This window comes from Sciurus carolinensis, chromosome 9 (assembly GCF_902686445.1).
Source record: "Sciurus carolinensis chromosome 9, mSciCar1.2, whole genome shotgun sequence".
Lineage (NCBI taxonomy): Eukaryota > Metazoa > Chordata > Mammalia > Rodentia > Sciuridae > Sciurus > Sciurus carolinensis.
In genome coordinates this window covers 11067787-11080692 of record NC_062221.1, presented here as the reverse complement: position 1 = coordinate 11080692, position 12906 = coordinate 11067787, and the positions used below count along the sequence as shown (strand labels likewise).

The 12906-nt window shown below is 43.8% G+C and overlaps 1 protein-coding gene across 1 annotated transcript in view; it reads right to left on the bottom strand.

Annotated features, from left to right (window-relative positions):
- Positions 1–11800, bottom strand: part of Plscr4 (phospholipid scramblase 4) — an 89224-nt gene extending 77424 nt beyond the window's left edge. Inside the window, exons 1-2 of the mRNA XM_047565551.1 lie at positions 11777–11800; positions 10655–10756 (exon numbers count right to left, since the gene is read on the bottom strand). The gene's annotated coding sequence lies outside the window, so the exon portion shown is untranslated. The remainder of the gene's footprint in view (positions 1–10654; positions 10757–11776) is intronic.
- Between the last annotated feature and the right edge of the window lie 1106 nt (positions 11801–12906).

The window sequence follows — 12906 nt, the reverse complement described above, 5'->3', positions numbered from 1 at the left end:
TTCTAAACATAAAATCTACTTGGTTTGAAAACAAGTGGTCAGAACACTATTTTGACTTATTTCTCAAGCACACTCTTGATTGAATGTTTCATTAAGGAATTTTTCAATCAACTCGATCTGTTTGATTCTGCACAGATCACAGCACCTAATGTTTTGGGTTGCTGTTGAGGATTTTGTTTTGGAGCAGTATCCTAGTGGATGGGTGACCTTCATGGCTTGAGGGCTGATTTATTTTATCTGTTTCCATAAAAGATGCAAGGTTTCTCACATTGAACACTTACACCAATGTGTGTGGAACAAAGCCTAGAAAAATGAAAATTATGCACTGAGTAGCAATCTGTCCCAATGGGATAGAAAAAGGAAAATTTTGGGTGCCATAATTTTGCTCTTCGTTGGTGTTGGACTTAAATCAGTTGAAATGTATTTCTGTATCTCAACTTAAACTTCAATTAAAGTCTTCTCACTTAAAAAAAAAGTGGGGTTCAGTGAGCAGACTGCTGGAGCAACCTAGAAGCAAGGGCAAGCTTACTTGGAGAGAGCTCATGACAGACAGCTCATGACAGGAGCTCCTCTAAACCTCACATTCTCCCAGTCATGATCCTGAACTTCAAAACACATGTGTTGATTGCCACCACCCTCCTCTCTGTTCCTCTTGGTTTCTTTGTTAGCACACAAAGTAACCCAACATTACACAGAGATAAGACAAGGACAGGGTATGGAGGTTTAGGGTGTAACCAGCATCAGACAATAGGTTTGTGGACATATTGGTAGCTGGTGACTTTGTGCAGAATACTTTCTCACCTCTACAATGGTGGTTATCATGTTAATCTATCTCAGAGGCTTGTCATAAAAATTAAATGAATAAATATACGGAATGTAGCTAGAACCATAGCTACACCTGGAATATCTATCTAGGAAACACTGAAAAGGAGTAGGTGTTCTTACCAATATCAGCATCATCACTATCACTACTGTTATTTTAAGCAACTGTTCATATTACTCCACTTATTTTATGAGTATGTTGTGTTTTCTCCAAATATGCCCAGATACCTACACGTCTGGCCAGGAATCAAATCTTATTTAAACCAACCTATTACACATCTCAGAGTTAGTTCACTACATAGCTGGCTTCTCTGTTGAGAAGCAGCAGAACTAAAAACTATAGGAAAATTGAATGGAAACTATTATGCTAACTAATTATATGTATCTGGGATTTGCTATTTACTTTTGGTTTATTTTTAAGCAATACTCACACATAGGTTTTCAGACAAAACCATTTGTTTTATAAGTCCCATTTCTCTATCTGGTGTACACATATTTTAACTCTTCAGAATTCGGAAAAATGTCACACATGGTTGGTGAAGTGAATGCAGCTCTTACCTCAGGAGGATGCCAAGTTTTTCCAGTCCTACCATCTCCCTAACCCTCCCCCTGCCTTACAACCAGCGAACGCTGACACCAGTCTACCCGGGCATCTTAGGAAAATGGCTCGGACAACAAACTCTTCACCCGGTTTCTGTCAGACACTTAAGAATGATCAACTCAACAATCCTTCACACTAGCCAAATTCCACCTGTTCTACATCCTTTCTTCCAGAACCCTCCTGTCTCCTGCCTTGTCACCAACTACGTTTATTAAAATTTACAGCAGGGATAAGATATCATCAGTACCCCATCTCCTGAGGAACAACTTCTGATGAATTTCAGCTTTGTCTCTGAAAAACTGGAATTGATGTGGTTGTAAGAACCACGTGATATTGTGTGCAGCTGATTAATTTGAATTTATTTCTAGGAGTGATTTTTGCTCAACTATGTGCTTTAATTATATATTTACTTGCCCTGCACTTGCTGAAGGATAGAGTTCTATCCTGTTCATCTTCTCGTCTTCTTAAATACCTAGCACAGATATTACAAATATTGGAACTTTTTATTCATTTACTAATTCATTCATTCAAAGAATATTCATGGAACATCTTGAAGTATCAGATACTGTTCTTGGCTTAGGTGGAGAGTAATACACAACCAAAATTTATGAACTTGACTTTTCATTAAACCTGATTACAAGTCATGTAACTAGTGAGTGAACAAGTGAACTAGTCTTGTGAACTAATTAGGAGGTATACAGTTTCCAAGTATACTACTTTTACTGTATGCAGTACTGACTTGTTTTGGGTACTGAAGATTGAACCGAATGGGGCTCTGCCACTGAACCACATCTCCAGCCCTTTTAATATTTTATTTTTTGAGACAGGGCCTTGCTAAATTGCTGAGTGTCCTGGAACTTTCTATCCTCCTGCATCAGCCTCCCAGGTAACTGGGAATACAGGCATTTGCTATCATGTGCTGTCAGGGACCAAGAAGTTCTCATTCTGAGAACATTCTGACCTTTACAATAAGCAGCAGCGCCCCTCCCCCCTCCTGGCTGATAATTCTGACAGTATGGCGCCTATGGTGCCGTCCCTGCTTCTCTTCCGGGACTTCACCTTCCCGCCGTTGCGAACCTCACCTTCCCGCCGGCGCGAACTTGCAGCCTATCAGGAGCCCAATAGAAGAACACAGCCAACCAGGCTGCACCTCGTCATACCCCTCATTCCCTGAGCATATAAATACCCCTGTGTGAACAATAAAAATTTGCAGCTTGATCAGAATTCCTGTCTTGCTGCCTCTCCCTGCGTCTCTTGTCCCTTCATTCCTTCTCTCTTAGGTTTGCCGTTCCGCGTTGATGTCCCACGGGTCGGGACAGTTGGCGCCCAACGTGGTTGGCTCGAGCCTTTGTTTGAGAAGCGAACGCTGCCCTCTGGGGAAGACTTGGCCAAGCGGGATTCGGGATCGCCTCGGTGGACGCGACCGGGAGTCAGATCCAGGAGGAGAGTGAGGCCAGCGCAAGGTGAGTGACGCACCATGGGACAAGCAGTTTCGTCACATGATTTGTTTCTGACGGGTCTCGAGGAGGCCCTCAAGACTCGGGGAGCGTGTGTTAAGAAAAAGGATTTAAGATCATTCTTTTCATACATAGAGGATTTGTGTCCTTGGTTTCCCCTCGAGGGGTCAATTGATGGTAAAAGGTGGCTCAGAGTAGGAGACTGCCTCAAAGATTATTATGAGACTTTTGGTCCTCAAAAGGTGCCTGTCACTGCCTTTTCTTATTGAAATTTAATTAATGAGATTCTTAAAAGCTCACCCTTTGACAGTGGTACTTTAAAACTTGTAAAGATTAGGGAGCAGGCAATGCAATCCACCTCTCGCCCCCCCATCGGCATGCCCTTCGGTTAGTATTCAAATGCCCCCTACTCAGCCTTCTCAGGACCCTGGGACCCTCCCAGACCCCGGGAACCTCCCAGACCCCACCTTACCAAAAAAGTCCCCTAAAAGTCCCCCTAAGATTTATCCGGTTTTAAATCCCTATGATGACGTGACCCCAGAGGAGGAGGCTACCCTGGAGGAGGCAGCGGCTCAATACCATTCTCCAGACCCGCCACCTCTTAAAAATCCACTTCCCACTTATACACCCCCTGCCTTTTGTGCTCCGGCCCTTCAGGGACCTACTGCCCCTCCAGACATTTTTTCCCCACTTCCCTTGCCTAATCTAACCCCTTTACGCGAGTCTCTTCAACATAGGCGGGAAGAAATTCAACTTTTAAAAGAACTAAAAGCCCTTGATGCCGAACTTCGCTCACTGGCCTTGGGCACGGAGTTAACACAAACTGGCCCAAGACCCCTCAATACTCGTAAGGTGAAGCCACATGGTCAGCCTGTTCTTGCCTTTCCAGTCACTCGCAGTCAAGCAGATCAGCCCGCACAAACTGAAGCAGAGAATTTAAAAGGAAGTCAGGAAGAGGAATCAGGGGAGGAACAAGAGTAGAACCAGAGAGGGAACAAGAGGAGGACCAGGAATCAGGGGATGAGGAGGAGCCCACCTCTGGACAGAGTGGAGCCCTTGGTTCTTATAAAAGGCTGAGCCTCCGCTTTCTTGAAAGACTTAAAAAGGCTTGTACACAGTATGACCCCACTGCACCTTATACACTGGCCTTGCTAGAGAACCATAGTACACAGTGGCTCACCCCTAATGATTGGAAATTTTTGGCCTGAGCCACCCTCAGTGCGGGTGACTTCCTGTTGTGGAACGCAGACTTTAGGGAATACTGTCGGGAAACTGCCCAAAAAAATTCAACCAAGGCTTCCTCTAAATCCTGGACCTATGTTAAACTAGTGGGTAATGCGCCATTTGATACTAACCCTAAACAGGCACACTTTCCTACTGGGCTCCTAGCACAGGTTCAAACTGCTGGTTTGCATGCTTGGAGACGGCTCCCTCAAAAGGGCTCGGCCACCACCTCCCTAGCAAAAATTCATCAGGGTCCTGACGAGCCTTACAGTGACTTTGTTGCCCGGCTTAATCTAACTGCGGAGAGCTTACTTGGACCAAGTGAAAACGAGAGCTCCTTTGTAAAATATCTTGCCTTTGAAAACGCCAACCCAATATGTCAAGATGTTCTTCGGCCCCACAAAGATAAAGGGGACCTTTCTGACTTCATTAGGCTGTGTGCCGGGGTAGGAACAGCCCATGCCATGGGTCTCGCCATTGGTGCCGCCTTCACCAAGGCCCTTCACCACCCTGGCCCACGTACTTGCTTTACTTGCAAACAACCTGGCCATTTTGCGCGAGACTGACCAACAGGGAAACTGGGTCAAGGACCCATATCTCCTCAAACAAGGACTAAACCACCTCCGCTCACCCTTTGCCCTAAATGTGGTAAAGGTCGCCACTGGGCCAAGGAGTGTAGATCCAAGACCAATGCCCTTGGACAGCCTATTCCCTCTAACTTCTCGGGAAACTCCTCTCGGGGCCAGCCCCTGGCCCCGACCACCCCCAGAGCAAACCCAGGGGCAATAAGGTTTGTTCCCTCTCAGACTCCCAACCCAATCCAGGCTCCCTGTCCTTCTCCACAATCACCTTCCTCCAACGTGCTACCCCAGGCAGCGCAGGATTGGACCTCTGTGCCTCCACTGATACAATATTAGACTCTATGCAAGGACCCCAAATAATACCCACTGGGGTTGTAGGCCCCCCTCCACCTCATATGTGTGCTCTTATTCTTGGGAGAGCTCCTACCACCTTACAAGGTGTTCAGGTCTTCCCTGGCATCATTGATGATGATTACACTGGAGAAATTAAAATACTGGCCACAGCTGTTAACGGAGTAGCTGCCATCCCTGCAGGAACAAAAATTGCACAATTAATACTCCTTCCCCTCAATTCAGGAAATTCACCAGGAAACACAGCCTCTTTAGGTTCCTCTGATGTGTATTGGGTCCAACCTATCTCCCACAAAAGACCCACTCTTACCTTATTTATTGAAGGAAAGAAATTCCAAGGGATCCTAGATACTGGTGCGGACGCCACAGTTATTTCTCAAAAATATTGGCCATCAGAATGGCCCCTCACCTCATCACTAACTGACCTTAAAGGAATAGGGCAGTCAAGAAACCCCTTAGTTAGCTCCAGGGTGCTTAATTGGACTGACACAAAAGATAACACAGGGAATAAAGGAACCGTTACCCCCTTCGTTGTTCCTGATCTCCCTGTCAACCTTTGGGGACGAGACATTCTAAGCCAAATGAAAGTTATTCTTGCTAGTCCCAACTCTTTAGTCACTCATCAAATGCTTCGTATGGGCTTTATCCCTGGTACAGGCCTTGGAAGGCTAGGACAAGGACAGGTTGAGCCTGTACAGCCCATACAAAAAACAGACAAATTTGGACTTGGGTATGTGGATTTTTAGTGTCGGTCCCTGACCCTCCTGTACCCCATGCAGACAAAATTATTTGGGAAACTCAAACTCCTGTGTGGGTGGATCAATGGCCCCTTACCCAAGAAAAATTAGAGGCTGCCTCCATGTTAGTACAGGAACAGTTGACAGCCGGCCATGTGGAACCCTCAACCTCACCCTGGAATACTCCTATTTTTGTTATTAAGAAGAAATCAGGCAAATGGCGCCTTTTACAGGATTTGCGCGCTATCAATAAGGTTATGCGCCCGATGGGGGCATTACAGCCAGGCATCCCTACACCGGTAGCTATTCCTAGGGACTATTATAAAATGGTCATCGAATTAAAAGATTGCTTTTTTACTATTCCTTTACATCCTGATGACAGACCCTATTTTGCTTTCAGCCTCCCCCGCATCAATTTTCAGGGCCCTATGCAAAGATTTCAATGGAAGGTCCTTCCCCAGGGTATGGCTAACAGCCCTAGTCTTTGCCAAAAATATGTTGCTCAAGCAGTAGACCCTGTGAGAGAGCGGTGGCCACAAGTTTATATATTACATTATATGGATGATTTGTTAATTGCTGCACCTAATACCTATGATCTTAACAATTGTTATTTGGATCTCTATAAAGCCCTTACTGCCTTGGGACTTCAGATAGCCCCTGATAAGGTTCAAACACAGGACCCCTATACCTACTTGGGCCTCAAACTTCAAACTAATCAAATTCAAATCCCTAATATACAATTGCGTGTGGACCATCTCCACACTCTTAACGATTTCCAAAAACTACTAGGGGATATCCAATGGCTAAGACCATATTTAAAACTACCCACCTATGTGCTTTTGCCTCTTAATGATATTTTAAGGGGAGATTCTGACCCTTCTTCTCCTCGAGAGCTTACTCCCGAGGCACGGCAAGCATTAATTCAAGTCACAGAAGCCATCGCTCAACAATTTGTTACACAAATATCTTATAACCTTCCTTTGGTTTTGGTTATATTACACACCCCTCATACACCCACGGGACTATTCTGGCAGCGGGATCCACATTTTAAAAATAAGGGTTGCCCCTTGCTCTGGGTTCATTTGCCCGCCACATCCTCTAAAGTTATTGCTGTCTATCCTGCTCAGGTAGCTTCTATCATTATTAAAGGTCGCTTGCTTTCTCGACAACATTTTGGCAAAGACCCTGATAACATTCTGATTCCATACACTAAGGATCAAACCCAATTTTTGCTACAGACGAGGGATGAATGGGGTATTGCTCTATCAGGCTTTTTGGGAATAATCGATAACCACCTTCCCAATGACCCCCTTTTGCATTTTGCTCAGTTACATCCATTTATTTTTCCTCGGGTTACTTGGAAGGCTCCTATTCCACAAGCCCTTACTGTTTTTACAGATGGCTCCAGCAATGGCCGTGCAGCCTTTGTTGTTGATAATCAGCCTACCACCTTTGACACTGCTTATCCATCAGCACAGCTTGTAGAATTGTTTGCTATAACACAAGTCTTTATGACATTTTTTGATAAACCTATTAATATTTATACAGACAGTGCTTACATTGCCCATTCTGTGCCCCTATTGGAGATTTCACCCGCCATTAAGGCTTCCTCCAACGCAGCCTTTTTGTTTAACCAGCTTCAACAACTAATTCAGGCTAGAAAACATCCATTTTTCTTAGGACACATTAGAGCACATTCTGATCTTCCCGGTCCCCTATCACGGGGTAATGCTCAGGCTGATGCAGCCACTCGGTCCCTTTTCCCAGTTCTTATTGGATCCATCCAAGAGGCCACAGATTTACACAAACTTCACCACTTAAATTCTCAGAGCCTTCGGTTACTCTGTAAAATTACCAGGCAACAAGCAAGGGAAATTGTAAAAGTGTGTCCTGCTTGCGTTGTCTCCCTTCCTATTCAACATCTGGGTGTTAACCCTCGAGGATTACTGCCCAATCAGATTTGGCAGATGGATGTTACTCACTTTCCTGAATTTGGGAAAACAAAGTACATACATGTTTCCATAGATACCTTTAGTGGCTTTAGTTTTGCATCACCGCATTGCGGAGAAGCTACCAAGGATGTCATTTCTCATCTTGTCTCAGCCTTTTCCATAATGGGAAAGCCAGCACATATTAAGACAGATAATGGCCCTGCATATACCAGTACCAAGTTCAAACAGTTTTGTGCCACTCTTCAAATCTCTCATACTACTGGAATTCCATATAACCCTCAAGGTCAAGGCATTGTGGAACGTGCACACCTCACCTTAAAAACCTGGCTTACCCGCCTTAAGGCCTCTTCCCTTGCATTTACCACTCCCAGGGATCGCCTTAATCATGCATTATTTGCTCTTAACTTTCTTACCCTAGACAATGAAGGACATTCGACCGCAGACAGACATTGGCATCCCTCTTCTAATTCTGCTCGCCCATCTGTTATGTGGCGCGATCCTTTAACAAATAAATGGAAAGGCCCAGATCCTGTCCTCATTTGGGGATGAGGCTCAGCTTGTATTTTAGATCAAGAACAAGCAGCCCCAAGATGGTTACCAGAACGCCTGGTCAAACAGGTCAATGATTTACCACAACCCAGGGACGGAAACCTTCCCCCTGAGGATGAATCTTCCTCTCTTATAGATGCAGCCGACAATCTATGCGAAAAATCCCCTGAATGACAGACCCTGTGACTGCATACCATTGCTTCTCTGGATAATGGCTGCCTGTTCACTGCTCTCCCACAGCCATGCAGGACTTGAGGACCCTGCTAAGGTCCCCTCCTTTGCTTGCTGCTTATTGTATCTATAGGTCCTTTGATATTCAACAAGATCATGGCTTTTCTTAAAGCTCAAATTGAGGCTATACAGGCGAAACCTATTCAGGTTCATTACCATCGACTGGAGATGATGGATCGTGATGGTGATCTTAAAAGACCATCACCCCTGTGAGCTGAACTGGACAGCCAATGACGGGTAAGATTTGTAAGAGCTCATACCAACCTAAGACAGGAAATGAGGGCTAGAGCCTCATTATCCAATGACGGGTAAGGATGTTGCTCTGCCACGAACAACCTAAGACAGGCGCAGTTCCCGAGGGATTGTCACTCCAGCCCTATACCTGTTCAGGCAAGCTGTGCCCCCGTCTCGCCACATAACCTCTATCACCCCCTTAAAATATGGCTATCGAAAAATGGTCAATAATTTTATATAAGAAAGGGGGAAATGTCAGGGACCAAGAAGTTCTCATTCTGAGAACATTCTGACCTTTACAATAAGCAGCAGCGCCCCTCCCCCCTCCTGGCTGATAATTCTGACAGTATGGCGCCTATGGTGCCGTCCCTGCTTCTCTTCCGGGACTTCACCTTCCCGCCGTTGCGAACCTCACCTTCCCGCCGGCGCGAACTTGCAGCCTATCAGGAGCCCAATAGAAGAACACAGCCAACCAGGCTGCACCTCGTCATACCCCTCATTCCCTGAGCATATAAATACCCCTGTGTGAACAATAAAAATTTGCAGCTTGATCAGAATTCCTGTCTTGCTGCCTCTCCCTGCGTCTCTTGTCCCTTCATTCCTTCTCTCTTAGGTTTGCCATTCCGCGTTGATGTCCCGCGGGTCGGGACAATGTGCCACCTACATACTGGTTCTTATGAGAAAGAATAACCTTGGGGTAACTAAAAGCAACAGGCTCATAATGAGGAGGAAGCAAGCTCTGGAATCATGGCATCCTGTTCTTCACCCAAGTCCAGTGGGAATGGATGACCAGGTGGTATTGTACACAGCAGCCTTTGCACCTCTGACAATACTGCTCTTGTGTGCTTGTGCTACACCAAGGGAAATGTGACTTGGCTAGGACTAGAAGGTGTTAAAGTAAATGTTTTGTTCTTTAAATAAGAAGCAACTTACACTGAGATAGCACAAATGCAATGCAGGAACAGAATGCAGGAATTACATTAATTTCTAATGAGGGAATTAGAACCAAGAAGGTTTAAGCAAGTTGCAACCTGTGCATAGCTAAGCTAGGGTGTATCTTACAGTTCTTAGGCCAAGCCTCTCTGTTCATCTCCAAATGAGGCACTAGGAGGAGCTCACTGCAAAAGGTAGAATTTGAATTAACTCCTAAACTTTTCTCAGTGGAGCAAAAGTTTAGGATTGGAGAGTCTCCTTTAGTCTAGGAAACCATGTGGAGAAGCAGAGACGCAAATTACTGTGCACATCACGAAGTCTGTATGATCACTTAAGCTTCTATGGACTAAATTGACTCCCTTTTAATGTATCTAAAGACACCAAAGGACTTCTGTATCTCAAAGTGGACCCTAGCACTTGCTTAGGACAAATATCCTAATGTCACTTGGTCATGGGAATACTGTACTCCCTCTTCCCCGTAACAAGACTCACCTACACTTTCTATTTTCTACAAGGAACTTTTTATTACATAAGCAATATTTGGTGCCATAATGAAATGAAATGAGAAAGTTTAATGAACGTATATAATGAATATTGCTAAATTGCAAGGCATTCAGAGAGGAATTTAAAGAAATCCCTGTAGACATTTCTGGGAATTAATATTGTTATTAATTAATTAATTTTGTTAGTAAATTAATTTTTGTTATATTTTTTATAAATCTTAAAAAAAAGAGCTCACATTTTTGGAAAAATACCATGTACTGGCAATTGTTTGCAAGTTATTTTATGACAACTGGTTAGTTAACTTCTCCATTACACTAAGCATTTTATAAGTGATACTGTAAAACTCAGCTCACTGCAGAGCAGCATTTAGTTGGTTAATCCACGTGGAGAAAATGCTGAGCATGGTGTCTGCACTAGTTTTACCCAGAAGCGGAGTCCGAGTCACAGTCACAGGTTGCGCATGCGCATGTGCTCTTACCAGTCTCGGGCTTCTTACTTGGGTGCTGCAAGAAGCCAGGTACAGATTGCAGCATTCTGCCAAAAAGCTAAGAGTGACACCAAGAGGACACTGTATATCCAACTACAAATGAAACAGTGGAGGAGGTTGAACGCCACATACACACTTCACAAAATCTCTGCGTGTTCTTACTCATTAAGAAGCAGGAAAACTACCATTTGGAGAGGTCGCCCTTCATGGGTCTTTTGTACCAATGAACATCTTGGTGTGTGTGCTGAAACCCAAGGGTCCTGACTGCTCTTTACTCAGCCATTTCTCATGGTTGTCCCCACAGGGAGGAACCTAGAGGGAGAAGTTCATATTTTTTCCTCAAATACAAAGCAGGCCTGTTTACTATTTGCTAAAAACAGCCGGCTGACCTTCCAGTATTCTGGTGCCTGGGGTTATGAAAGGAAATTCTGGAGACACAGAGCTACAGATATCTGCACTGTGGTGGTGGATGCAGGACTCTATGCAACTGATGAGACTAAAGAGACTAAATACACACAGGCATTCATGAATATGAGTTTAACTGTAGATAGCAGAATGAGATCTACATAGTACCATGGGATATAATATAATTTCCCAAAATTTCCATAATTTTGGAAAGTTTCTAATTTCTTACTTTTCTGGATCTGGACATTGAACTCAGGGCCTGGCTCAAGCTACGCCCATGCTGTACCACTGAGCTACAACCTCAGCCACCCAAGTTTGCAATTTTGGTTAGCTTACAACTTCCTGGCTTCCTGTAATGTTGTAAGTTTGCATGTATAAGACACAAGAAGAAAACTCAAGTAATGGATATGAAGGAAAATTCCTAATACATTTAAAAGACTCAAGAATAGTAGTGAAGATTCATCTCAAATATAAAGCTGTTATTACAAGTCAATATTAACAGGAGAGCAAGACATCTAGGAACGGTGGCTAACACTCTTGAACACTGGACTCTGAGCCAGGTGCTGTTTTGAGCAGTTAATATTTATTTTCTATTGAATTTTTGAAAGAATCCTAAGTAATAGTACTCAAAACTCCATTTTATAACTGAAGAAGTCAAAGCACACAGAGGACTGAATGAATTAACATTTAATAAATGCTGGTACTTACCACAACCTGCACTTTAAATATCCCAGTAATTCTGCAAGGCATCTCTATGCACATTTGTGTACAAGTACACTGAAGCCCAAAAAGGTTATGTAAACAGGACAAATTTATGCAGAGGGTGTATCTGGAATTCAAACTCTGATTGGTCTCTCACTAAAATTGCTTTCCTTTTTCCTGTAGCTAACAACTTTCCTAGAACTGCAGTAGAAAAAGTCAACAAATTTAGCTCAACACATATGCATTCTAATGTCAGCTCTTAAGTCCCTTCCAAATACGACTATGCTTAGCATCACCTTGCTCAGGGATATGTAGGTATATTTAGATAAACATGATTGAATACTGTCAATGTCTATAATTTCTAATTCAACAGACACAACTGACAGAAATGGAGTCATTGCCCAAACAACTTTATGCTGAGCTTGACCCACCAGCTAGCACTTGAAGAGAATGAACTGCAAGAGGAATCCCTGTGTAAATCTCCCCAGGTGAGAGGATGTGGCTTCCTCCTCCTGCCATCTTCTTCCATGTGACCAGCAGAGCCAGTGAGAATCTCTTCCATGAAGCCAGGAAGGAGGGCACCATGCTGTGGAGTCTGAATCAGGAAGAGACAATGGCCAGACTGCCCTTCTCTACCTCTTGCCTGGCTGCGGGGCAGCAGAAGCAGCAGCAGGTGCATGGGAAGGGTCTCTGCATGGTCATGATCTCTCGGCCCACGACGTCCATGACCCTGAGAACAAAGAACTTTAGCCTCCGATAAGCATTCCTGGTTAAGTCACCTGAGTCTTCAGTTACAATGGAAACCATCGAGTCTGCGCTGTTTTTAATATCATATCTGTTATTATTTTCAGACTGTGTTATCACTGAAAGATAAAATGAGAAAACTATCTTAAATAATTAGCTGTTCAAACTGACCTCAATACAGCTTCATGCACCATATCTCAGGGGTAAGGAAAAAGAAAAATAACTTCTTAAAAATTTCAGTTGAAATACACACAACTGATTGTAACCTCGGAATATTCTCTCACCTTATAAATATTATATCACTTAGGATTCAAAGTTCGTTTTTGTAAACTTTAACGTTTACACTCATTAAAGTATTAATGTGCTTTAATGTTGATGATATTTGTTTTGAT